Below are 26,894 nucleotides of genomic sequence, written 5' to 3' on the forward strand. Positions count from 1 at the left end.
GTCAGAAAAAAATGAAAAATTCCATCTCAGAGTTTAGAGATTGGTTACACTGGGGAAAGTGTTTAGTTGGCTATGATTATTGTCCTGTATCAGCCCATGCAAGATTAGGACTGATTTTTTTTTTTTTTTTTTTGGTTTTTTTGTTAAAGTTTAGGAAGCTTCCTGAAAGAGTTGCTGTAAAGACTTTACAAATACAAGAACAGAGGAGAGATCTTTGTAGAGTATGAAGCTTCCTATCCATTTTTTCAAGGCAGAGTCCTCAAGTGAAACAAACTCAGGCCAAAACCAGCATTCAGTAAGATTTCAATTCAAAACTCAGTGTTTAAAAGATCTAAATTCCTATTAGGCAATAATTCTAAAACAGAAACAAATGAACTGGAGCAAGGGGGTTAGAGGAAGAGCTATATAATGCCCAGCACAGTTGTCAGTCCAGATATGTGTGAAGGCACCTGTGTGCCACCTGTGGAAATAATGTCCACCAAAGCAAAATTTTTTCCATAGGGGAAAAGAAATCGCAGCCACCAAAAACTCTGTGCCTGCTCGGACAGAGATCCTGACCATGTTTTTGTGTAGAAATTGTGACAAAACCTTTCCAAACTTAGCTGTGTGCCTGACATAAGAATGAGCAGCAATGTACATTTGTGAGCAAAACCTCTGCTCTACAGGTGTTTGGTTTTGTTTTTTTTCCTGTCCTCATAAAAACTGTGTATTCGGAGCCTGAATGACATCTTTCTTTCTGAGTGATAGATTGACCATATTCATTCTGGTCTTGCCTTGTGCAGTGCAAATCAAGGTCTGGACAGCCTTGAAAAGACTTCAGACCTCAGAGGGGAAATGGAACAAAAGCAGGCTGCTTTTCTGGAAATGTTCCTCCTTTATCTGACACCGAGATATGCCCAAGCACACCACAGTGAAAAAGTGCAGTTATTCAAACTATACCTCTCTAAACCCGGCTGGCTCACAGCCACAGGACCTGATTTTATTTTCAATGCCACTCCAAGCTGAGCAAGATGCCCCAAGATGCAGAGTGATAATGTTTAGGGCTGGATTACAAATCTTGTGCTGAACTTCATTTTGTCTTATCTGAGTGCTGTCATCACCCATGTACCTGTACCTTCTTGTGGATGAGATAGAAATGAGCATTGCCTGGGATAAAAAAAAAAAAAAAAAAAAATCTTTTCTGAGAGAAAGAAAAGGAAACCAACCTTTCAGGGTGCTTTTCTATTGATATAAGCACAAACAAAACCATTCCAAATCTGGATTTAGGGTGAAATGTCCACTTTTCTGTAGACATTTAATGCTCAGAAGTAGCCTCATTTCCATCTTATTTTTGATCCATTCATTTCTCTTCCTTGTGTCCTGCAAGCAATTTCGCAACAAGCCAGCAGCCAAATACTTTCTTACATAAACTGTGTGGGTTTGAAGCCAGCACCTACCAGAGTCAGTGGAGAAACTCCACTTCCATGGTCATTGAATCAGATATTGATAAGAGTGGCATTTAAAAAACAACAAAGGAATTAAAAACCTCTAAGCTAATTAAACAAGCTGGCACATGTAGTGTTTCCTCCATCTGCCATCCCTCAGACAGCTATGTGGCTAAGAACAATATTTCTTGACATTCTCATGGCAGATACCATATGGCTGCAGAAAAATTCTCTGGCCATGACTCCAGTGGGCTGTGAGTTTAAACTTGTTCCAATCTTGTTGTTACATCTGACTTTGCCTTAACTAGTTTGTCCTAACTGTGATTGTGGTTACTTTCCAAATTCAGCAGTAGGCTGACTTTCATTAGCTTGTGCATTTCAGAGTAGCCAGACAAAAAGCTGTGAGTCCAATGTCTGAATTAATTCCTCAGGGAAGGGGGAAAAAGTGGAGGATATGATGGCAGCATCAGTAATGTAACTTAGGCCTTAGCTACTTCAGATTCTTACCTTCCTTTCCCCTTTAAATATCTAGTTCACTTAGAAACCACTGCATTTGTTTACTTGGTTTCAGCTTGCATAATTAGAATCACCTGTATCATAGGATAGTTCATATTAATTATTTAAATATACCCATTAGGAAAATAAGAATAGCAGGGTCTGAACATGGATATTCATTAATTTGGTCAGGAGTTGCTTTTAAGACCTCTCTTATCAACTTTTTTCTGTAAGCAAGGTTTGTAACAGACAAAAATACAAGCAACTAACAGAAAAACTTGTAATATTACAGTATCAAAACTCTTAGCAAAATCACACTCTGATTAGGTTAATTCATCAGTGCTAAAGAAACAAACTCAGACAGTAGTCTGATTAAATGGGATTCTTACAGTGATTAAAAGCATTTTTAATTCCTTTTTTGGCTTTGATTAAGAAAAAAACAAACACTAAGCCAAATATCTTCTTGGAAGAAATCCAACTTAAGTGTAAGTTGATTCAAGGGAGGCTTCTTCTCACAGCTCTGCATGAGCCACCTGCAATTACTACAAATTATCTGTGCATCTTTGCTGAGACACTTTCTCAAGTCTCAGATGCCATATTGAGCTTTGTCTGAGAGTGAGTGATGCTGAGCTCAAGGCTTTTGTTCTAGAAGCATCTAGAAATACATTGACCTTGATTTTTCAGTACAGGTCGGGCAGCCCAGAGAGTTTCTCACTGCTTGGTTTTGATGACTTTTTTTTTTTTTTCAGTGATTAGCCAGATTGCAGTTCTACAAAATCATTTATCTTCAGCTGAGCTATGTCATGTCAGGTAATACCAAGGCTTACGGGCATCTTTAAGGAAATCTGCAGCTTCCTAGAAATGCAACTGCAGCCCTGCCATGGAGTGTGGTACTTCAGGAGTTTCATTAGGGTTTTGGGGTGGTTGTTTCTGGCATGCTAGTGGTGGTGTAAAAGCCTGCTAGATGAAGGTCAGGTGCTTGGGATGGGAAGGGGAGGCTCTCAGCTGTTGTTCCCCCCTTGAAGAGGCCAGAAGGAGGGGATGGGGATGGGGAATGAGCGGCTTTGTGTGAGCTTGTGAAGAGGTGTGGTGAGAGAACAGACACAGGCCTCAAGGCATGAAAGAGACACTTTGGTTCCTTGCCATCAGGATGAGATCTTGTTCTCTCAGCATTGCTGTGTCCATGTGGGACAGCTGAGGGCTCTTCCAGAGGGAAAGGAGTTCAGCAGCTCCGTGGTTAGCTGGGAGCAGCAATGTGAGCCTGCTTTTGTCAACTCCCTCTGTGGGAGGTTGCTGATGGAGACAACTTTGGAAGGTTCCTGCAGCCTTCCCAGGCTTCAGGAACTCTTCTGAACAGGCTTTATCAGCACTAGGAGCTCAAAAGGAAAACAAAACTGACCTTTGTTTTATTCTGCTGAATTGCCCAGGCAAGGAAGCTGTCCAGGGGCTTGAGCTCTCCTGAACATCATTTAAACATATCTTGCTGTCCATGGAGACTTTTCCATTGAGACCCCTCAGGAAAGGGTCTATGTCACACACACCAAGTAGAGTCCTAAATGATTGCTGCTCTCTGTGAAGGTGTTGAGGATGCTGGCTGCAGTTCTTGTGGAGGATCATTTGCCAGAGAGAAGGAAAATTCAGTCCTTTTTTTATTGTGCAGGGAGCAGACTGCCTTGCAAACAAGTGCCCATGCTAGTCTAACCCATGCTGTAAGACTGATCCAGGCAGGGACTGAGTTTTATTTTAATATTAATTTTATTTTAGCTTGGAAGAACTAGTAAAAGTTAGAGGCAAACTAGCATGGTGGTGATCACCAGCTTTCCATGGGGTCCTGCAATGCCTCTTATGACAGAGAGCTTCCATAAAGTAAATTGTACTGTCAGGGAAAGTTGCATGGGTATTGCCCCACAAAAATAATAGAGGTTGTAGTGGGGTGGATCTTGGGTTAAATCTTAACCATGCACTTCTTGACAGACATACTGCTTGCACTAAAGGATGCAATACCCTGATTTTCTCTCTGCCTCAGGTCCAGATCTCTTTTTATTTTGTTCCTTCCTATTCCTCCCCCATTTTATGAGCAGGGCTTTCTAGACAGTAATGTATTTGGGCTGCTGCCTCTCAAAGAGGTAAACAGAAGGAAGAAATTGCCCTTAGGCCAGCTAGCAGAGCTTTTTCTCTCTAAGTCAGAGGGCTTTAGAAGACTTTTCCTACTGAGATGATAGGCTTTTAAATGGAAACCAAGGGTCATTTATGGATAGACTTCTCTGGTGATTACACAGGCAGAAGGAACTGTCATGTAGAGAGCCTCATTCACTTCACTGTCAGTTTATTGGCTGAAATTTGCTCAGTGGAATAACTTCCACCCTCTGCATCATTCAAAAATAGAAGAAAAATAGCAGAAAAGAAGGCAAAATTAAATGCTTCCTCTTGAGTCATGGATGCTAGCAGGGATTATTAATAGATGCAGAGCCTTTTCCCTTAAAAAATACGCATTTCTTTTAATCAGGGATTAAAATCTCTTGGTTTTGTTTTACTCATCAGTAAATCAAGCTTTCTGAAATGCTCAGTCTCTGAACAATAAAGATGCAATGTAACAATTATTTCCTGTGACTGGTAATTCACATCTTGGAGGTCAGATAATGAATCATAGCAAACTCTCTTAAGGGGAGTTTTCTGTTGCTTTGGGCTTTCCAGTTTGTTTTGTTTGGTAGCTTATTTTGGTTTTTTACTCAGAATTCCAAGTGCTTGTCAAAAATACACAATACATTTTCTAGTTGTGAGGTGGACAACCAAAGGCAAAAATACATGGTAATAATTTGTCCAAAATGAGTGCAATGGAGAGTGGAAAGGCATAGAAATGCAGTCCAGTGGACTGCTGGCCTGAACAGCAAGAATAAATTATATGTCCTTGGGAATAGCCAGGGGTATTGAAACTTTTACCACCTTGCTTGCTTAGCTTCCAGTAAAGGCAGAGTGGCCAATGTCTGCTGCAGAAGAACAGATTTACACAAGTGACAAAAGAAACCAGGGGACTGAGGGAAAGGGTTGCTTTTAAGTAATTCTGCCTGTGAAGATTCTGTGAATATAATTCCAGAAATCAAACAACTGCTTATGAACCCTAATGAAATCCTTAATCCTTGCAGCTTGTAATCTCTTTCTTCTATAAGGGGAAAAAATACCCCCTGAATTCTCTCTTTTTCAGTCCTTCACCTGAACCAGAGGCAACAGCACAAATCAAAGGTCAGAAAGGACCTGCAGAACATAGAGTTTGGATGTCTGAAAAAAGGGCCATCATTTTTGTCCTGTTTCTCTTTTATTGAGATAAAGAGATTTAATTTGGCAAAAAGCTTGTCATCTTAAATGATATGTAGTCCTCAGAGGAGGATTTCAGAGATAAACAATCAAGTCATAGGAGATTTTCTTTATCAGTGTGTTAATCTGATTTTAAGAACATATGTTTCAGGTTTCATATTACATATATATTTCAAATTCAAGTATTTCTGATAGCTCCTTCTGCATTTCAGCTTCCACATTCAAAACACTTATTTCAGCTACTGAGCCAATGTAACTTTTCAAGTTTCATATCAATATGTCTAAGGACATCTGAACCTCTTTTTTTTTGGCAGTCTTGCAATTATTATCATTTAATCTCACTGGAAGAGATGCTGAGATTTTTCTCTTCCAGGTGTGGCTTTTACACCTGGTTATGTCCTCAATAAAAAAACAACAAAAAAAACCCAACAAAACAAACAAATAAAAAAAGGCAAGCCAATTTTGATGACTCAATTAACTTTAAACTACTTACTCATCTTTCTGTCAATCTCTGTATAAAATTATCATGGATCATACTAAATTTTTTTCTTACAAGTTCCCCTATGATTATAGCAAAAGATGGATTTTTAATATCTCCCCATCTGAATATATTATTTTCTTAATTTCTGTTATTGATTTCATTTTTATTACCAACACAAAAAATAAATCACCAAGTTTTGTCTTTGGCTTCCATGAGACTAGATGTTTGCTCTGCACTTCAGGAATAGAAATAACAAATGGAACAGAAAAACAAAACAAGGCAGATGTAAATGGTCCTGGCTAGAATTGTCAGGAGAGCCATGCAATCTATATATCTCTCAAGCATGGTTTTATATTAATTTGAGTTCAGCAATACTATAAAGGTTTGCTGTATGATGGCTGTTTGGATGTTATATTTTAAAATATGGCACTGATCTCATTCCATTGTTTGTTATATTGTGTATTGGTCTACAGCACAGATCACCCTTAATTGACACATATTCCATTGTGAACTTAATATTTATAGGGCAATGCAGAGAGTATTGTTACTGCTGTCTTGGCTGTATTTGTTCTATTTGAGCCAATTCTTTTTTAAAAAGACTTTAAAGCTGGTATCACATCTCTAGAGACCCTCTCAGATATGACCTATGAAATGAAAAATGCTTGTGCAGCCTCAAGGAGAAGTCAAAAATACTTTTAGCTAATTATGTGTTCTAAGGGGAGACTGATCAGGATGCACAAGGGTCTGGTACACTGTCCATTCAATCTGGTTTTCCCTGGGAATTTATTAGTACTTATGCTATTTGGCAACATTCTGAAACAACAGAGACATCAATCAGTAGAAACAACCTTGAAGGCCTGATCTACTGAAACTGATGAATTTTGGCACTCTTGTAACTGAGACTAGCTTTAGATCAGACACTCAATCATTTTTCTTCATCAGTCCTCTGTTTCCAGGATTGTGATAGAAATTTGATAATTTTTATTGATTGTTCTTCCATGGAGGGAAACAGGATACAGGTACTTCTGTCCTCTGTGTCCTGGGCTGAGTCTCAGTCTCTAGCTCTGGATGGTCAGCCTGCCAAGGACTCAGACATTAGTTTTCTGACTGTTCAGCACAGCTAATCCATAGCAGTTTCTTTAATGTTAACTTATTTTATCCTATTTTCTCAGAAAAAGGATTTCTGTCTGTCCTATAGGCATTATACTCTTACTCTGTGCTCTTCCAGTCTCACACCTGTTCTTAACAGGCTTCTGAAAATCAAATTATTTTGAACACTTTAAAGCAATGATTAAACAATTCCAAACCTAAATCAGTGCTTTAGATAGGCAAGGTTATCTGTAGTTTCAGCAGTTATGTCCTAGACCCAATTAAATGGGAATTAAAATAACAAAAGCTGTTGTGTGAGGAGCTATGATAGAAGTCGGAAAATTCAAGAACCAGGAATTGTTCTCAAACCAGACACAATTTCCTTCTAGTATGTGTGTAAATGTGTGTGTGTATATATATGTATATATAAATTTGGCAAAATTCTGTATTTCACTACAGATAGAAAGTTCTTCCTGAAAAGGCAGACCAGCTCTTGTCTGTCCCCAGCAGAAGCTGATTGTGTTGGCACTCTTACAGGAGCCTTGGCGAAGTGCAGAGGGCAGCTGGAGTTGAGAGCCAAGTTAGAAGTGTTTAACTCCATGAGCTCACAATTGTCAAGTGGTGATAAAAACACTGCTTAGTGCTGAGAGCTGTGCAGCTCAGCAGGAAGCTGTGAGGTGTCAGACTTGGGACTGTGCAGAAGGAAGAGCAATTTTTCTTAAGCTTAAAGCATCCCAGGGACATGAAAAGTTTTTGTTTGTGAGTGTATCTCTACCTCTGTTGTTTTGCTTGTGTGTGTGCCACTTCAGAGCCCAGGGGAGGTGCTGATTTGACAGCCACAATGCCAGAACACTCTGATTACCTGCTGAACATGCCCAGAGCTGACAGCAACAGGACAAGTTTCAATGTGCCTGGAAGGGCCATTCTCTAGCTCAGTCTCTCTGCCCAACAGGAGCCAGACTTTCACAGGCTCTTTGCTCCCTTTCAGGCACTCAACAGCTTTGCCTCCAATGTGCCAAAAGCTTCTGAGAATGTGGCTACTGACTCTGGCAAACTGAAACCTGCCCATGACATCTGGGAGTCCTGCTATTGGATATCTTACTGACATGGTCAACTAATGCCAGTCTTGGTTTGTGGTTTCACTGGTGTGAGCATTTGCTCACTAAAAGCAAAACTGAGAGGTGTGTTTAATTAAAGCTACAGTGCAGCCAAAGTAGCCTCCTGAGTGTGGTTGTGTTAAGGCAGAGATGACTGAAAACTGGATCTCAACAGCTCTTGTCAGAAGAATATCAATTTCAATTTCCTTTTCATTATCCAGTTTCAACTGGAGGGCAAAAAGCTGCTGCTCTTTCATAGACAGTGTGCACTGGATGCTTTTTCATAGACAATATTAATTCCATCATACACTACCCCTACTCCCAAGAGATTTCTAGGCTCTATTTCCATTTCTTGTTAGTAGAAAAGGACTAAACCAGTGAAAAACCAAGCACATTGTGGAAAACATTTCTGGAACTTTTGCTTCTTGTAGATTGTGTCAGTAACTGGTAAAATGTCTTTAACACTTGTTTATAAGAGAAAGCAAGACTTTTCACAGAACTATGAAGGGAGGTCAAATCTGATAAATGCATGGGTTTCCTCTTTGTGGGTGTGAAAAGCAAAGCTTATTGCATCTGCTAATGCAGATTCATTCTCTGAAGTCAGTCGTACATTTTTTTTCATGAGATCAATTTTGGATTTGCTTTTTTTACAAACTCTAACCACAGACTGTAAACTCTACCTCCTAAGAAAATTCCAATAGTTTTATTTAAACAACTTGAAAAGTGTCTGATCCTGAAGAATTACATGTTCCCAAAGCTGCACAGAGGAGGCTGTAAGAGGGCTGACCCTAAATCTTGAAGAATCCAACTTGCCTCAGTGCTTATGAGCATCCAAGAAAAGCCCTGCTGGCAGAAATATATTTGAATTTAAAAGATTAATTCATATTTCCTGGGTATTATTTTACTTTCCTAGCCTGCATTTGTTATGGGACAGAGACAGAACCTTGTTATCTTGATGACACAATCACTGCCAGGTTGTGGCATTACAGTGAGCAATGGATGTGAAGTATATGAAGAAGGGTCAGACAAATCCAGACAGATTGCACTCTAACCCATTTTGCAGAATAGGATCTCATGAAAGTAAAAATTAAGATGAAAATGAAACATAAGTGGCTGAGCTTGTGCATTATAAAAAGTTCTTCCTTAAAAAGGCAGTTAATAATTACTTTTGTATATAGTCCATGAAAACACAAATTTTACAAATTATGTAATTAAAATATTTGTAAGGAGAATCACAAATAACAATGAACATAAATTTTCATAGGCTACATTCTTAGTTAGAAGGCTGCAGGTTTTTGACTCCCCACAGTCTTGTGATGATCTGCTGAGTTCCTCAGGGTGGTGGAAAGAACTGAATTGTCCTGACAGAAGCCTTCTGTGGCATGAAGGCTGGACCAGAAAAGTCACAGGAAAACTTGCTTTGGTACAGAAATGTGTAAAGCAAGCCTCTTGCAGAACATGGAGCTGGATTTTGCTATGTTCTGTCTGATAGAATCCTTTCCTAATACAATGTACTTGTGTCTGGTAATTGTTGGTCCAGAGATTTATGGGTTGCCATTTTCCTATTTGGAGAGAAGTGACTTGGATTTATTATTTGATAAATCTGGCAGCTACTTGTGGATATGAAAGGGACTTTTCAGATGTGGAGATATTTCAACAATATTTACTTTTCTCCTCTATAGTTAAATGTCACTAGTTTCAGCAGGAGAAACAAATGTTATTTTTGGCATGGCTTAGGTGACTTAATATTTTCCAAATTACTCATGGGAATTTGCAATGTGCTGGGGGCAAGGGAAGCCACTCACCCTGCAGTCACTCCAGCTGGTTCATCCTTACCATGTCACACTGTCTGCCAGGCTTCTGGCACTCAGAATTAAGCACAGATTTTCCATGGAAAGGTTATCCTGGCAGGCAGTTTGTTGTCAAGACGTATAGCACCTGCTGACCTTGCAGGAGTGCTGTACAGGTAATTGCATTAAGATAGCCAGATATGCAAAGGAAAGGGCATTTTTTCTCTTGAAGTTCAACCCAAGCTGATGGCTGCAATACCCATTCCCTCTCATACTGAATCTTGCTGCTCTGTCTCCAGTAGTATCAGCAGTTCAAAAGTAACTCAGCTGTGGCTTCCCAAGCTGCAACCATGCCAGCATAGCCTTTCCCCATCTATTAAACTTTATTTCTGAGATTCAGGGCAGTACAAGGAGACCACAAAAGTTTGGATGGAAATGCAGCTCCTGATTCCTCTCATTCTGAGTGATGTCTTCCTTTGAAACAAACAGGAGAGAGACATCATTTATTGACATACACAGCCTACAAATTTAATTCTTGGAGTCACATGTTCAAAGAGTCTCATGGAATTCCAAATATGATCCAAAAGCTTCTAAACACAATTTAGCTCTTCTAAGAGTACTCGTATATGAATGATTCAAACCACAGCTCAGGCTGAAAATTCAGACATGAAAATAAAGCTCAGTCATAGTGACAGATGTTTTAGAAAGTACTTGAGCTAGGTTCTTCAGCATTTTCATATTGCATTTGTTCAGAAAAGCCTCCAAGAAATACTTCCAGTATTACAAGAAGGGGGAAAAAATAGGAACACTTGACAGAGAATTATAATGATACATTATATGTCATTAATGTTAATTTACTCAGCTGCTGTGAGTGTGCATGCATGAACAGCAAATGTTGACTTTGTTCTGAAGGAAATCAATGGGCAATGAAGTTGTCAGCAGCCACATGGAAGTCCATCTCTGTCTACCTTGGAGACAGAAGAGCAGAGGAGCAGAAAAAGTGTTATCTGCTGTTTAAATACATTTTCCGTCTCTGATGACAGCTGTGACTCTTAATTAATAATATATTCCTTAGAAATTTCTGTAAAGGCTTGTCTGGGAGGTATGTTTGTGGAATTCGCAACATTTCTGGGCTCAGCAGGTTCTTACAACCCTGAGAAGTCCTATTAACTTAACTGTATTGTGAATTACTGGCCAGAAATTATGGTTGCTGAATTAGTAGCAGTATTACTATTGCTGTTATTTTTATAATTAATATAATTTCATAGAACTATGAAAAATTTCTCTGGTTTCCTTATTCACTTCATACCACTCCAATTTTTTTCTGAAAGAAGCCTTGTCTGTATAACTGAGAAATAGAGAAAAAAGGCTGATTATCTCCTATACATCTAATGACAGCATTTTACAGTAGAAAAGAGAAGAAATCTGAAGAAATCTTCTCAGTAAAATTATTTTTATTGTTACAGAATGGTGCCAATTCCATTCTCTCAAAGATGAGTATTGGACTGGCCCATAAATGTGATGCATGCCCAAACCACAAACGCACCATGTACTCAGAAATTACCATCCCACAGTAATTGTGGATGTTTCTCAAAATTGCACTTCCATCTTGGAGATAGCCTCCAGAGTATATCAAATATACACTATCAGCCTTTTTATGCCTTTTATGATGACTTCCAAGAGTAATTGGTGCTCATTAACATTAAATTTGCTATAAAAATGTACTTAGAGTGCATCATGAACTGGTAGGAGAGTTTGCTGAGTTTTTATTCTTTTATGGTTCCTACATGGCATGAAAAGATAGTGGAAGAGAAAATAATAGAAGGGTCAAGAGGCCTGAGTATTGTTTTATTTCATAAGCTTGCAGAGCACATCCAAAGAGAGAGCTATTGATGGCAGCAGTATGGAATTAAAAAGAAAAAAAAGCAAAAACTTTTTATGACTCCTTGCACTGTCTCAGGCAAGAAGCCATAAATCAGAAGCAAGGTCATAGCAGTAGATCACAAAACAGGTGACCCCAACACAGGCTGGATTGAATTCTGGTGTGGCCAGGGGAAGCTTTTGATACTCCTGCTTGCTTTTCCTCAGTGTGGAGTGAAGTACTCAGGGAATCAGTGGCAGAGAGGGAGAACACACAACAGCAGCACCCCTGTACCCCTTGGAGGTACAGTTTCTCCCTCTTTCTCTCTCCCTTCTTGTTTCCTTGCTTCTGGCTGGTTCATGATCATCCACTACTGACAGAAAAAAAAGAAAGGAAGGCATAGGTCTGGTGAGGATGAGTCTCTTATGCTTTGCTTATTTCTCTTTTCTCTTTCTTCCTTACTTTCCTTATATATTTTCTTCTTTCTCCCTTCTCCCCCCTTCTTTTGTTTCAAATCAAAGGATAAAATCATAACAAATTGCAACTGCATTTGGCCCAACTGGACCTAACACCCACCATTTCTCAGTTGTATTTCATCTGAGTCCCTCAGTACCACCTGAGACCTCTGATCTTTATTTGAGGTCTCTTTATAGCTTCTGAACTGCATAGTTTCCTAACTCTCACCAGAAAAACATGCTACCCCCTCCTTTCCCTTTTGCAGTAAGTTAACATGACCTGAGTTATTCTATCTCCTTCCTAATGCTGTTTTTATGGGGTACTACTATTATTTTGCTTTCATAGTGTTAATTAATGTCATGTATTTTGTAAAGAGTTCTAAGTCTCCTTAACCTGTCTAGCTTGTGTCAACTTGTTATTGATTCAAGCCCTTTGTTTGACCTTGAGAAAATACTGAACAATTAGTGAGGGGAGTATGGCCTTTCTAAAAGCCATTTGCTTCAAAGGCCTTAAAGGGTCTTATTGCTTTTCTGCATTTCTCAATCTGTACCTGCTAAGGAGAAAAAAAAAAGTGTATTAAAATTACATATTCCAATTTTTACCACTGAGAAGAAATATAGTGTTGTCATAGGACAAAAAAGAGGTGGAACTCTGCACAGGCTGCCCAGCAGCAGTCTGTGGGAGAGACATCAGGGGAGCTCCACCTGATGGCAAACACTGCTCCCCCAAACTCCTCAGGGAGGGTCATGCAGAGTCATAGAGCAGAGCTGTCCTGGCTTCTTGACTTCTGCTTGGGTCCCCACCAGTGAGAAGCACAAAGTTCACACTGGGCTTGGTTTTATGTCTAGGACTTTGTCTATATCTTACAGGTCACGTTTATTTAAACAAATTTCTCTATTTCCCTAGTGAGTGACATCTTCCCCAAGGACACTGCATGGATGCAGTTGTCTGTAAAAGTGACAAAATACATCTACCAAATTATGTTGGTACCATCCTGAGCCCATAAAAGTGTCATTCCCTGATGTGGCCGTGTCTGAGCTGTTTTCATATCTGTAACAAATTTCTAGATGTAGAACAGGTAGAATTTCATACCATCTTTCCATAATGCCCAATGCTCAGCAAATGGCCTTTTGCATCTTGGCAGGCTGCAGAGAGAAAATACAGTTGATTTAAACCATAGTGAAATCCATTTATTTTATCTTGTTTTACTCTTCTCCAAGCCATAATAGAAGTGTTCACCTTACTCAATAAAACCCATGGGTGCCTGGAAAATAATGAACAAACAAATAAAAAAAAATGACACAAAAAGCAACAGACTGAAAGTAGATGCTCATCTGCTAGTTGGCATTCCAGGCCAAACATTGGTTAATTCAGTCTCAGATCTTTCTGCCTTATACTGGTGTAATCAGCCCAGCCTAAAACATCCTTAGCATTAAGTGAAATTATTTTGTTTGACTTTTTGGTGATAGCACTTGTGCAGCCAGCCACATCTGAGAAACTGGTGAGGAAGTTTTCCCCTGGTGCCTGGAAGTTGTTCAGGACAGGTTTCTACCTGGGTCTCCAGGAGTGTCTGTGCATCCTTCACTGTGCTCAGAGTTCCACAAAGCCTTGCTGAAAAGGGTTTTAACTTTTTAAATTCATTGTTTGACTTTGTGGTGGAGGGGTCAGGACCTTCACACTTTAGGCTGAGGTGTGAGGGGGTTTGACAGCGTTGCTTCCCTGCTGCAATGTTTTATCTGCCCTAAACCAAAACTCTGCCTCGAGAGCAAAGATAGGCTTCCCACATGCTGATGTCTCAGCTGAGACTGTACATTTCTGGTGGCAGGGATGCCATGCAAGAGCCCAGCCAGCCTGGAGTGCCTTAGCAGCTGGCATGGCAGTGTGGAATGGTTCCCACCCAGGAGAGAGGAACAGAGGGAGACTGGGCTGCTGGTAAGGCACACAAAGAGATGAAGGATAAGATGAGAGAATCTGCATGAAAGAGGCTACAATATGAGAGAAAAATGATGCTGTCACAATAAATTGTTATCCCTGGGTATCTGAGTTAACACATCATTGGAACAAATGATACAGTTCATTCATAGAGCTCCTGCCCAGCCCTTTGCAGACACACAAGAAACATTGCAACTTTTATCTTCAGCGCCCACTGAGAGGCTCATCTTCACCATGGTTACTCTCTAGACAGTTTTGTTGGTTTTTTTAAGAAAAGAGAGAGTCAATAATGGGGTTTCAAAAAAGTTGTATCAGCACAGCATTGTAGGTTCATCAACAGCCCTGCCTTGCTTACACGTGTCAGTGGACAGCAGAGAGCAGAGTTTTTCCTGATAGATGAGAAATCAGGTAAATGCCTGCACTAGATGTCAGAGTACAATTCCTCATGACTGCCTAGAATGTCAATAAAAATTTTCACATCCATCCCCCGGGATACAGAGCAATGCAATCATGAATTATTGATATTCAGCCTGCTACAATACTCTGGCTCAGTATCAGCCTTTGAAATAGGTTAAATAAAATAACCACATTTCAACATTTCAAAAGCAGTCAGGCCAGGGAATTTTTTTTTTTTTTTTTTTTTTTTTTTTTTTTTTTTTTTTTTGCTTGTTGTGGTGTTGTCATTGGTTTTTGATAAAGCAGGTGGGGCACATGGTAAAAGCCAGTGCATATCATGCTTACACCTACAACTCTGTGTGCTTCAGATTTTAATTTGCTTTGATGATCAAAGAGTATAATAAATTAGTGCTCTTAAGAAATGGATCCATTTGATAATACACACTTACATGCATACTTAACATGGAATCAACAATGCCCTCACCACTTTCCTGTGCTGTGGCTCTGTCAAAAAGAAAAAATAAAGGACACATTTGTGGTGATGGTTGAGTTGTTGTTCAGAAAGATGAATCCATGGTAAAAGAGGCAGAGAGAGCTATTTCTGAAAATAGGAAAACAGAGGCTCTGTCTTGGGGATCTGTAAAAGTTTGGCTTGTTTGGTTGAGCAAATGGAGATGGGGGACAGTTACGTGGTTGTGAGAGATTGAAGAGAATACCAAGGACAGGAGCTGCTAAAGTTTAGAAAAACTACAATGCAAGATGAGTGTGTGGGAAGTGATGAGTGGGAGGAATAAGTTGTCCATGAATGTATATTGGAAGTTAATAAACTGTGTTCCATTGACCAAAGATGTGCTTTTCTGGAGAAACCTTCCAAGTAGGTCGCACAACTGTTCTTCATGCTTGAATTTTGGACTGAGATCCCATGGAATGGTTTCTTGGCATTAGAAGTAGACTGGATTCTTGACAATTCTAGGTAGATGAAAAAAAATAAAGTTATAAATTATCAACAGTCTAGATATTAAGCTGTTTTAATGAACCAAGAATTATGCTGCAGTCATTTCAGAATTTGTGATCCAAGCCCACTGTGTTTTGACCTTTGTGCCAAGGCACCATGTAAAAGGCACATAAAGTTGGGTGTAGACACTTATGTTTGTTGAGGAGATGCTGGGCTTGTATTAGACAAGTATGAAGGAAAGCAGTGGTATCTGCAGCTTTTTGGCTAGACTCTTAGATGTGGTGGAAAGTTTGATTGTAGTCAGTGGTGTTTTGATTTGGAAAACTGGTTGGAAAATTACTTCTTCTTCTGAAAAATATTCTATAATCAGTTTCTGTGATAGTTTTGCATATTTCTTTGTCTTTTTCCTTCTAACTTCTCATAAAAAGCAGGAACCAAGCAGGTAACATTTGAAATTTAAAATTAAACCAAACCACATTCCATTGAGCAGAGATTTTATTAATTTTTATGAAAATGCCTATGGTATTTAAAGTCAAATTTTAATGAAAGGGCAGGTTCAAAGGACGTTTTTTATCCCTTCCAATCAAGTCATATTTGGGAGAAAGTTGTTGCCAAAGGTTGGCAGTCTGTATCCTGTGAGTTTTCATTATTTAATGTATAGTGTCAGAGGGACATCTGACCAGTTCAAAACACACAGATGCACTGTGCCTATGCTGAAATACATGAAAAAGTGAAAATACAGACTACACTCTGATTCTGCTCCATTCATTCATCATTTTACTTATAAGCTACAGCACCTGGAATTGCTTTTAAACAAAATACTGTGCTTATTCCTTTCCCTGAATCAGTTGATTACAAAAGCTTCCTCGCTTTTCCTGTCCTTTTTTTTTTCTTTTCTGCCTGACTCTGTCCAAATAATTTTTTCTTGAAATTAACAGTCGGACGCATTTCTTGCCTCCTAAGAGTCAGATATGCCAAACAATGGATTGCCACGAGGGCACCTAACACAGGAGAGGGTATTCTGACAGTGCCCTTCATTTGCAGAGTGCAAGCCCTTTTGGGATTGTTTGGTACAGTGTTTTTTTAAGAATAGTTTAGGATTCAAGCAATAATTGAATATGAAGCCATCCTGAATTCCCTGAATGCACCAAAGGACAAGGTTCAGGGAAATCTGAGATAGTACGGGGGAACAAAGATGAACAATTGCAAGGACAGAGGAATTATCTTTCCTGCTCACTGCTTTACTAAGCAAATCTTTTTAAACTTTTCTTGAATGAATGAAACCACAGGGTCACTTGACTTGTGATTATAAGGATGATTTATGAAAAGTGTTGTGGTAGATGAGAGTTTTGTGTGAATCATTGCAGTCTTTTTAGGAAAGGAAATGGGTCACAGAAAAGGATATTTCTGAAATATGTTTGTTTTCCTTTTCTTTCCGTGGAACCAGGAAGGGTCTCAGACACAGCTGGACCTTTGTGCTGCTGTAGAAAATTGGAAAATATATTACCTATCAATTGGGTGTTTTAATTCATTCCTGCCTCTGCTTCAGCCATCACTGAGAATTCAATTGATAGCCAAAAGGCAGAAATTCTTCAGCTGACTTTCAGGAGTGAACTTTATACAATTAATAATTTTTTTTCCTCCTTAGCTGCTCTATGACACTGCTGCATACCTATTTACATGAAGAAAACTTTGGGTGTCTATAAAAGGAACTCTAGTCTTGCATCTAGGAATAATTTAATCTGAGGTACTGGGCTAATGTTTTTGGAAACAGTGTCAAATATTATGGGATATTTACTTGTGGAAAGAAAGCCAGGAAAGAGGTCAAATGGTACTTTGTCAGGGCAGCCAGACTGTTCCAGAAATAGGTGAGCAAGTATCCTGTATTATAAATGCATAACTGTGCTCTTTGGAAAGAAAAAATAAAAAAATCCAAGAAAGGTTATTCAATCATACCTTCCATTTTTGATAAAAGTCCTACACTGTCTGGCTCTAATACCCAAATTATTTAGCATCAAATCCCTTGGGGATTTATCCAACAATATTCTCTGAGTAAAACAGCTGGTTTTGACAACTAGGTTTGAAAAGTGTCAGCAAAACCCAGACAGGTGTCTTGATACAATCTCATTTTAATGAATCCAACCCAAAGAGCTTTGTATCATATAAATTTCCTATCTGATGCCAGAAAATGCATATTTCTGTGCTTTCAAATTAACAAAGACAGTTCTTACCTTATTTTTGATTGGAGACAATAACTACAACATTAAAAATCAAGTGGTGACTTTCTGCAGGATAGGGCTGGTGAGAGGAAATATCTCTGATTTTAGCCACTGCCTTTGTCCTCACCATAAAGCCGCTGATTCTCCTATCCTAGTGCCCAAGTTCTGCCAGAAAAGTTGCCATCAGCAGAAGCATGTAGCTATCAGCAGCAGCAAACTTCTCTCACTGTTACTGCAGTCAAGCACAAAACCATTTGATCACCTGTCTTTGTGCCATTTGTTATCTCTGGGCAGCTCACTGCAGCGTATTGACACAGTCACCATTTGTACAAATCACACGTGTGAGTAAAGCATCCTGTAGATCACTTTGCAAAAGTGATGAGGTACCAGAATTAGCTCGAGGCAGCAGAAAAATCAGGCAACAGTTCTGCCTGTGCTGGCAGATCCAGCTGCTTCAGACAGAGGCAATGATCTCTCCCAGGTCAGAGACACCTCTCTGGCCTCCCTTCCTCTCCCACACCCGACCTCCACCAAAACCCTTGTGGCTCCTCCCAGTTTTTCTCAAGTCTCTGAAAATGCCTAGAGCTTGCTTTGAGGGCTCATTTGACAGATAATTATGTAAGAACAAAGTGAGCATCTATTCTTAAGCTAAAGTGGGCTTGTAAATGCATCTTTGCCCTTGCCAAGTGTTTCCTCCTGGGATTGATTATATTAAAGCAATGAATTATTTCTACTTCTTTTTAGGTAACACTTTAGAATGAATTTGATGTCTCTTTCTTGCATCAGTAACAGTCATTAAATTGGACAGTACCTTTTAGTTGTTGAATAGTCTGCTTTCAGCTCAGTCATGTTTTAGGACATCTGCCAGGAGCATTCACAGACAAAGTTAAGCAGGTGCTTAAGTGCTTTTCCTGATGAGAACCTGTGATTAGACTTTCATAGCACTGATGCATTAGGATCCTAACACATCATTGGAGAGAAAGACTTAATAGAACAATTGTTTTTTAGATAAGATTCCTTGCCATTCATAATTACTTTTTCCCATATTTTAAATCTGTGTCAACTAAGCTTTGTTAGCTCTTGTTTTCTCTATCTGCCTCCCTCACCATCAGGGGAAATGAAGAAATAAAAATTAGAGGCTGAATCTGAAGATATTAGTTCTAGTCTAAACAACTCTGAATTTGATGGAAAATGTCTCTTGACTTCAAGGATGATTATATTGGGCTGTACTATATAAATTATCTGTGATGGTCTGGGTAATTAACCAACTTTCACATAGAACTCCATTCCATTTCTTAAGTACTGTTGTAAAATAATTAAAACAGTACCACTATTACATATCTTCATTAAAATGATTGAGATGAACAACTATTGTGGTCATAACAGAGTAAAAGATTTCCCATCTAAAAATAAAATTCCTTACAAGACAGGCCCTGGGTGCTTGCAGTTTTGACTTCTTTGCCTTCAGTCCTTAGGCACTGATGAGCCAAGATTCTCTTTTTCTATGAAGTCACTTAACTCAGTGTCAGTTTTGTGTAAACAGAACATGACTTTCATTAATCCTGCAGTAACAGCTACTGTGCTACCCTGGGTTCTTCAGAAACACACAAACATTTGACAAAAGACTGACTATGACAATTAAAACAGCATCCTTCACTGAATGGGAAATGGCTGCAAAAAGCTGTTTCTCTGTAGTGTTGATATCAATCAGGCACAGCTGAATGTGAGCTAATAAACGTGTCACTTTCTTTATGCTGCCTGCATGGAGGAACAATAACAGCTGAGAAGCAGGAATGGAACACCTGGAGCAGATGATTGTGTGCTGCTTTCTGGTTTCTCTGGCTCTACTTTGAAGCTTGGTACAATAATAAGGAATAATTCAGTGAATGTACAGTCTAGGGGAAAGGAGGATTAGCAGGACAGGTTATTTTTCCTTCTTCCAAGTCCATCTGTTAAATCTTCATATTTTGAACTGCACTGAAACATCCCAAGAACCAGAGAAGCAGCAGAAAGATGCAATCAGAACTGTGACTTGTCTTACCCTTTGTGTCCTACAATCAAACACTTTTGTAGGAAAAGAACTCTAAGATCAAGTCCAGCCATTAACCCACCACTGCTGTGTTCACCACTAAACCATGTCCCCAAACAGGCCACATCCATGCATTTTCTGAAAACTTCCAGAGAAGAGGATTTCATTTCAATCCCGTCACTTTCCTGGGCAGTCCATTCCAATGCCTTGGGAGAGAGCTTGAGAGAAGGTAGGGCAGTACAAGGCTGAGATCCCATGGCACACCTGCAGTGAGTGACATGATACAGGGCCAGCACAGGGACTGGCACACAATCAGCAGCTTAAGATCCAAAAGTGTGAAGAAATAAGGGAGCAGACACTGCTGGAGTTGGCAGGGCACTCACTTCAGGGCAGTATCCATGGCAATACCCCCACACACAGGGCAAGGCCATAAAACCTTGATGGCTTCCCATCACTCAGGCTTTATCTCCCATTCCTCCAGCCAGCTTTACTGCACCTCTGAGTCCCAGCAGCCCAGAGAGAGGTGTAGTTTTTTTCAAGTTCTCCCAATGCAGACTCAATTGTACCCTTCTGACTTGTTCCTGGAGAGGGGGCAGGACCCCAAATATTCCACACCCCCATCGTACTCACACTTCTTACTTCTTCCCTGACTAAAAATGCCCAAGGACTTTTCAGTCAATTAAGTGTTTACTTCCTACCTATCTCTAGTTTTTCTCTGATGGACATAATGCTGTGATATGTAATATACACCTTGGTCTGTCAGGCTGAAACCTGTATGACTCTAAAAACCCTGGAAATATTTTTTTTAAATAAGCTGGTAGAAACGTTACCTTCATTGCAGTAATTGAGATGATAATGAGATTGTGACAAATTGATCATCTCTCTAGTAGGTGAGGCAATCATAGATGAGAAAACTAGGAAAAAAGAAAAAAAAAAGCCAAAAAGTGCAACAAAAAAGCAGATTCACCAGCCTTTCATGAGAGCAAATAGCAAGGTATTTGGCATGCTGATTGACTCTCTATCAATCTGTTTTCTGTGTGCCTTCCAAATTACTACAAATATTTGCCTCCTGCTAACAGGCAAACAGCAGGTCAATGCTGAAAAACAGATTATGTTTGGTTTGAAGTCAAAATTGAATATCTTTTTTTTTCTGGATGCAAAAACTAGCAAAAGGGTAACAGAGGTCAAACAGCAATTACCACAGTACTTTTGGCAGCTGAGATTGGAGGAAAGGTGTGGGGGAGCTAGTTGATACTGATGCAAAGCTGGGTTGGTTCTGAATGCTAACACAATAAATAAGCACACCTTGATGTTGAGGAAATTTGAGTTATGCCAGACAGGCAGTTTCTGCCTGAAGAGCAGCTCAACACAGTCTATCCAGCTATCTCATTTATAATCTCAATGGGAGGAAGGAGCAGTGGTACAGTGGTTTGTTGAAAAATAAAAAATGAGAAGAGCTTCACTCACATGGGGAAGAGGCCTTCCAGCTCCTTCTCTCTCTCCCTCCTTCCTTGAGCATATTCATATTTTATCATTTCACTTTTACTGGGTGACCTGGCTCATATGTTTTTGACACACTAGATATGAAACTTTCCTCAGTGCAAGGGGAACAGTTTTAGAGGAGTTTGCTGAGGCCAGGAGAGGAGCTTTAGTCTGTGATGGGGGAGGTATGACAGGGGTGAACAAAAACAGTGTGAATAATTCATGCAGCACATTCAGATGCCATGTGGATCCTGAACCAGCCTGAACACACTATTTGCTTTGCATTCATAATGTTTCATTAGCTGCTGTAGAGATGAACAAGGCAAAGTCATTAAATTTAGTGTAATGTTGTTATAGTACCACTTGTTGGTTGTATTACTGTGCAAAGACAGTGACTACAAAGGACTTTGGTTTCTTCCCTGAGAGTTTTGTCTCAAAATCACTCCTGACCTGGAGAGCAACTTCAGCCTCCCATCCCACAGCTCATAAAATGTGAAAAAGCCAACTGAGATTTCAGTGCAGGTAAGTGCGTGAATTCCTACAGGAGAGAGCTCAAGAAAAAGAAATCTTTCCAGTAAATGTTAAATAATGCTCTCTCAGTGTATGCCACAACAGTTGTTCCATTCTTTAGTTGAGTTAGAGAGTTCTACTCACCATAACTGATGCCTGAAAAAGGAGTTTTTACTGAACAATGCAATTCAGCCAAGTCCAAGCCAGGACCCCACTGTGCAAATGTACCTTGCCTGGCCATGAGGAGTTGAACCTTCTCAGGCCCTAGTGGTTCCTGCTACTGAAAATGAAAATTTGGAAGGCAGATTTTGGATTTAAAAAATTCAGTTGAATTCTGGACAAAAATCTCCCCCCACAGGATTGACTCACTCATCCTAGCTGAGACTACTTTGAATGGTGAAAAATTTAATCTGGAGTGTTTTGTGACCTTTGCAAGGAATATGTTTGTAAATAACCGTGGGGTTTTAGCATTCCTGCAGAGCTTACCCCACATCTGCTTAGCTGCTAGCAGATCTCTCAGGTTTTATGTGACTTTTAATATTCAGCTGACACAAGACCCTTATCACAGGATCCTTTAGTCCCTGTTCTGTCTCTCACTGTCTGTGAAATGAAAAACATTGTTTAGTTTTGATTTAGAGATAAATCACACAGGTTTGCATGAGCTGTAGACAAGGGTGAAGGAATCTTCAAGAAATCAGGTGCACTTTTTGAAAAGGTTTTCTGATTTTCTGATGCTGACTGTACAGTAAAATGGACAGGTTAGGCTTACACATTTGCCAAAACAGATCCAGGGCTTTTTCTGCCCTGGGTTACACTTGGTTTTTTCTTCCTTCCCATTGGCTGGAGTGCAGAGGAGATTGATAAGGTTCTTGCTATCTCTGAGGCAATGAACCTGGTAGTTTAGCCCCAGTCATAGAAAATTATAACTGCAGTCACAGAGGTTGTGAGTTCAGGCTCTGTGGATGATTCAGCCCAGAGCAAGTTGTCATGTGAGCCAACCTTGTAACCTGAGTGGGTTGTAAAAGGGACTGGAAGAGAGCCTGGTTATTTGCTCTGTGCACAGTGTGCCACTAAATAGGAAAGTTTCCTGAAATGTCATGCCAGTTCCTGTGACTATTTTAGATCAGCTGTGCAAAATTCATGGCAATTGTGTTCAAAAGATACAAACATAAAATAATCCATGTTTTTCAAGAGGAGAAGTTAACAATTTGTCCAGATCCATACTCAGCTCTGATTCAACACTAAATAGCATAGCTCAAAGGTAGACCAAGGGTTTGGAGGTCTCTGACCTGATCCAGACTTGTGGTTGTAAGAGAGGAATTTGCTGCCCTGAGCACAGAAAGGGCAAACAGTTGTACAGAGAGAAAGGAAGAATGGGTGAGACACACCCAAAGGAAAGGTCTGTTTTTCCTGTTAGGAAAAAAGAAAAATCAAACCAAAAGTCATGTTGAATTTAAAGCAATTTATCTGTGTATGTGCTTGAGTGGCTCATGTGCTGAAGCAAGAGGCAGTGAGATCTTTTGGAAAGAGAAGGTTTGTTTTCCCAATTTTGCATTTACAATCAGAATAGGATCTTAATGGAAACCATGCACCAGGAGTAACCATACTTTATTTACATTTAGAAATGAAAAGCAGTGATGCATGTCAAGTGCCCCTTCAAACAATGATGCTGTCCAAAATGTGGAGTTTTTGTTATGTATGGTAGAAGTTCACTGGAAGGATTTGTGTGGCATGTGAGAAGGAAAACAATGGGTGAATGGAAAAAAATGCAAAACACAAACAGTGTAGAAATTTTATGGACGAAGTCTGTTGTCTGCTCTTCATTATCTGGGGCTTTTTCCGAGATTATTTGACTGTTTGAGCGTTCTTAAATGTATGAATTTTTATTTACTGTTATTGTCATGAGCACTGCTAAAGGAACAACTCCATTTCATCCCAGATAGCTTAGCTGATATTGGGTTTGTAGGTTTAAAATTTGATCAGGGACTGTGGACTCCATGAAAATTGCAGGAGGGCAGGAGGGGTCAAATACAATCATATACATATATATATAAATTCATGTATATGTATGTTCATACTGTTCTCAATGTCCTGTAATTCCATATCCACCTGGCTTCTGGCACCCCATGTGGGTAAAATAAATAAAACTAGTTTCAAAATCTGTTCTCTGAAAACACCTGTGATTATCCATACAGAAACAGATCTTAAATCTCTTGTCCATGGACAAATTGTTCAGCCATTCTCCTGAGGGATGTCTTCCTGCCTCGTGGATCTTCCCTATTGTTCCACATCTCTTGGAAAACTCTTTCTTTCTGGCTGTGTCTGGGATTGCTGTATCAGAGACTAAAAGCCACAGAAGTCTCCTTTCCCTTCCCAAAGTGGCAGGTTCTGCTTCCTTAGCACAGGTGGGCACTGTCTGCAGCAATGACTACAGAGAAAAACTGAACTGGCTCTTCCTCTAAACCATAGTGATGGTTTATCTAACACTACAGATCCAACAAAATCAGAAAATCTGAGATTGTGTTTCCCATAATTGAGCAATCCAGGGAAGTCTTCAAGTAACAGGAGTGGTTTAACAGAAAACCCCAGTTTAGTAAGGTAGCCAAACCAGCTGTGTATGAATGAGCTGAGTACTAGAATAATTCTAATCACTAATGCTGATACTTGACAAGTTTATTTAGATCTTCAGCAATTACACATTGCTCTTGTGAAAGCTGTGAGAGAAGACTTTTCCCAACAAGGTGCTCAGTAAGGGTCTCATCAGCTTCACTGAGTGAGATCAGTGGTTCTGATTTCCTTGATGCATCCACCTAGTGCAGCCCCTCCTGTCAAGCAGTGGCCAACAGCAGATGCCTCTTGCAAAACATAAAACAAAATGACTGTATGATGATCCTTTTCCCAAAATGCTCTCATAACCCTCAGGAAATTGTGGTTGAGAGATTTCCTGTGCCAGAGGTATATTTCTGCATTTAATAGCTCTCCATGGGCTTGTCAGCACTGCCAGAGTTTACTTACTGACTCCCAAGAAGACTTAAAATATATTCTCACGTGGGTATTTTGAGACATAACCACTCAGTACACTCAATTGACTGTAATAATAAGTTAGTGCCCTTCAGGGACTGTACTTTCTACTACCAACAAAACAAGACAAGGAAGGAAATCTTGCCTGAATTTGCTACATCCATCATCCATGGGTACTCTGTGTTGTTCTCAGCAGCAGGGATGGCAATCAGGTTGTTATTTGGCTGGTTTCCCAAAAGGCCTGGCTGGTTCTGCTGTGCTGTCACCTGTCCCTGTCAGGGCTGTGACAAATCCCACTGCATGAGCACCATGGTGTTTGGCCAAAAAAGATGTTTCTTAGATGGGGCCTGTGAGACAAATACAGGGCCAGCCTCACCCAGAGGAGAGCAATGCAAATGTCCTGGCTTTGTCCTGGAGCCAGCAAGGGCTGGAATGAGGTGAGTGTAACTAAGCATCATTCTGCAAAGGAACACTGTAATCTCTCTGAATATGTAGTTAACTAATTTAGTAACTGAGTAGAGCTGGAATTTTAAACAAATCATACATAAAGTTATTTTTTAAAGTCGACCACAAGGTCTGAAAGAAAGTTGTATGTTCATGAGGCAGCACAAAATCAGCATTAGCAAATAAGTAATGACAATTAGGAAATGTAGGGGGTAAGTCATGCAAAAGTGACAAAAGAAAAATAAAGTATTGATGATTCTCTGTTGACATTTATCAGCACTTCATTTTCTCTCTAACATCTGTTTCCAAGTGAGACATCATTTCAAAGCCATTCATTCAGAGTAGATGAAATATTTAGCTATTATAGGACTTGTTTTTCTTACTCTTCAGTGATAGCTTTCATCCATTGAGATCTGCCTATCTATACTCTTTTTATTCATTAGTGAGAGATAGCTGAATTACTGCAAGGATATTCACTGAAGATATAACAAGATAATTTATTTGTGCTATATATTAACTTGACAGTTATTCCAAGAGTCGGACAAGCTTTCTCAGGGGTAAGAGAAGCAGACTTTGTCCAGTCTTTCTATGCCTGTGTTACAACACTCCTTTCAGAAAGCCACTCATGCCACCAAAGATGCAGATCCTTAGATAATCCTGCTTTTGCAGCTAAAGAGATGAAAGAGAGAAGATTCTTGAACAAAGACCAATACAGCCAGAGGGAACCCTATAATTCACCCAGAGCAGCTTCCTTCTTCTTTGATTCCAAGTTAGTTCTGTTATTTTAGGAAGTTGGGGGTGTAAGTCTTCTTTTCCCTGGTATTTTGATATAATTCTGTGATACTTCTTCAACATAATTATGCCATATGCATCTGCTATAGGATTTTCATCCACTTAACTTTCTGTAATTCTCATACTTTTTTTCATATTTGAATGATATGCAATATAGTTGTATTCATTATAACTTTCATAATAGTAATGAGCATGTTTTGAATGAAAGAGGGATTGCAAGCTTTTTTAAAAAAACAGATGTAGTCATATGCTTTAGGAAAAACTTGATTTCTTTAGTCCAATTCAAAATTAGAAACAAAAAACCCAGAATATTTTATCTTTTTTTTTTTGAGCTTTTTGGAGTTTAATTGAAATGGAAAATTCAGAGTGAAGCACAAAGAACAGGATGAACAGTTCAATAGCAATCTGCAATTTAAATTTTACTTGTGTCTAAATAATATAAAACAATTTTAATTAGTTTAGATAGAAATGTGCCTCTACAAGAATAATTTTTGCCTTGCAGAGAGGTCTATCCATGATTCCTATCTTTGTTTAGCAAATACGTCTTCCTTTTTATGCTTGTAGTTTAGACTATGCAAAAAAAGCTAAGGGCTGAGGGCTAACCATAAGCACAACCAAAATATGCACATGTCCAGGTCAGCAGTTTATCAGGATGTGTTGGAACCATGGTCTCTGCTTTGTGGTTTGCAGTGTGGTGGCAGAGCTATCTGCAGCTCAGGGAGGGATTTGGGTATTGTATTTTGGGTGCACAGGTGACAGCAGCTGCTGCTCACTCTGGCTGGTAAGGACGGCAGGTGCAGCTTTACCCCTTGCAGCCAGACCCAAGTGCCTCCATCTGTTCTGCTTCCTCTGCATGGCAGCCCTGTCCCAGCCAGGATTTGCATCCTCAGGGTAGCAAATTTCAGCCCTAGAGCCTTGAGCTGGTGGTGGTGAATCCTGCCCACTGCAGGAATTGCTCTGCAGATGCTGTGTGTGAATTGTACTTTGGACAAACATTTAGATGCTATTTTCATCAGGCTACCAGATGAAATATTTTCCCTTCCATTTAGCAGCCTGAACAAGTGCATTTACCATGAGTATTACCACACATGCAACTGCAAATCACCTAC

General features: G+C 39.6%; 1 long non-coding RNA gene across 15 annotated transcripts in view; it reads right to left on the reverse strand.

The window, feature by feature from the left end:
- Positions 1 to 11,509: 11,509 nt before the first annotated feature.
- LOC143694762 (uncharacterized) overlaps positions 11,510 to 26,894 on the reverse strand; it is a 97,122-nt gene continuing 81,737 nt past the window's right edge. For 6 of the 15 annotated variants that reach the window (XR_013183437.1, XR_013183436.1, XR_013183432.1 and 3 more), the window contains 4 exons: positions 20,367 to 20,450; positions 14,783 to 15,302; positions 13,098 to 13,150; positions 11,510 to 11,922 (listed from right to left, as the gene is read on the reverse strand). This is a non-coding gene — a long non-coding RNA (uncharacterized LOC143694762). Of the gene's footprint in view, positions 11,923 to 13,097; positions 13,151 to 13,244; positions 15,303 to 20,366; positions 24,897 to 26,894 lie in introns of all 15 variants that reach the window. The other 9 variants (XR_013183439.1, XR_013183435.1, XR_013183433.1 and 6 more) reach the window with 7 other exon arrangements.

Source organism: Agelaius phoeniceus, chromosome 9 (assembly GCF_051311805.1).
Source record: "Agelaius phoeniceus isolate bAgePho1 chromosome 9, bAgePho1.hap1, whole genome shotgun sequence".
In the NCBI taxonomy this organism is placed as follows: domain Eukaryota; kingdom Metazoa; phylum Chordata; class Aves; order Passeriformes; family Icteridae; genus Agelaius; species Agelaius phoeniceus.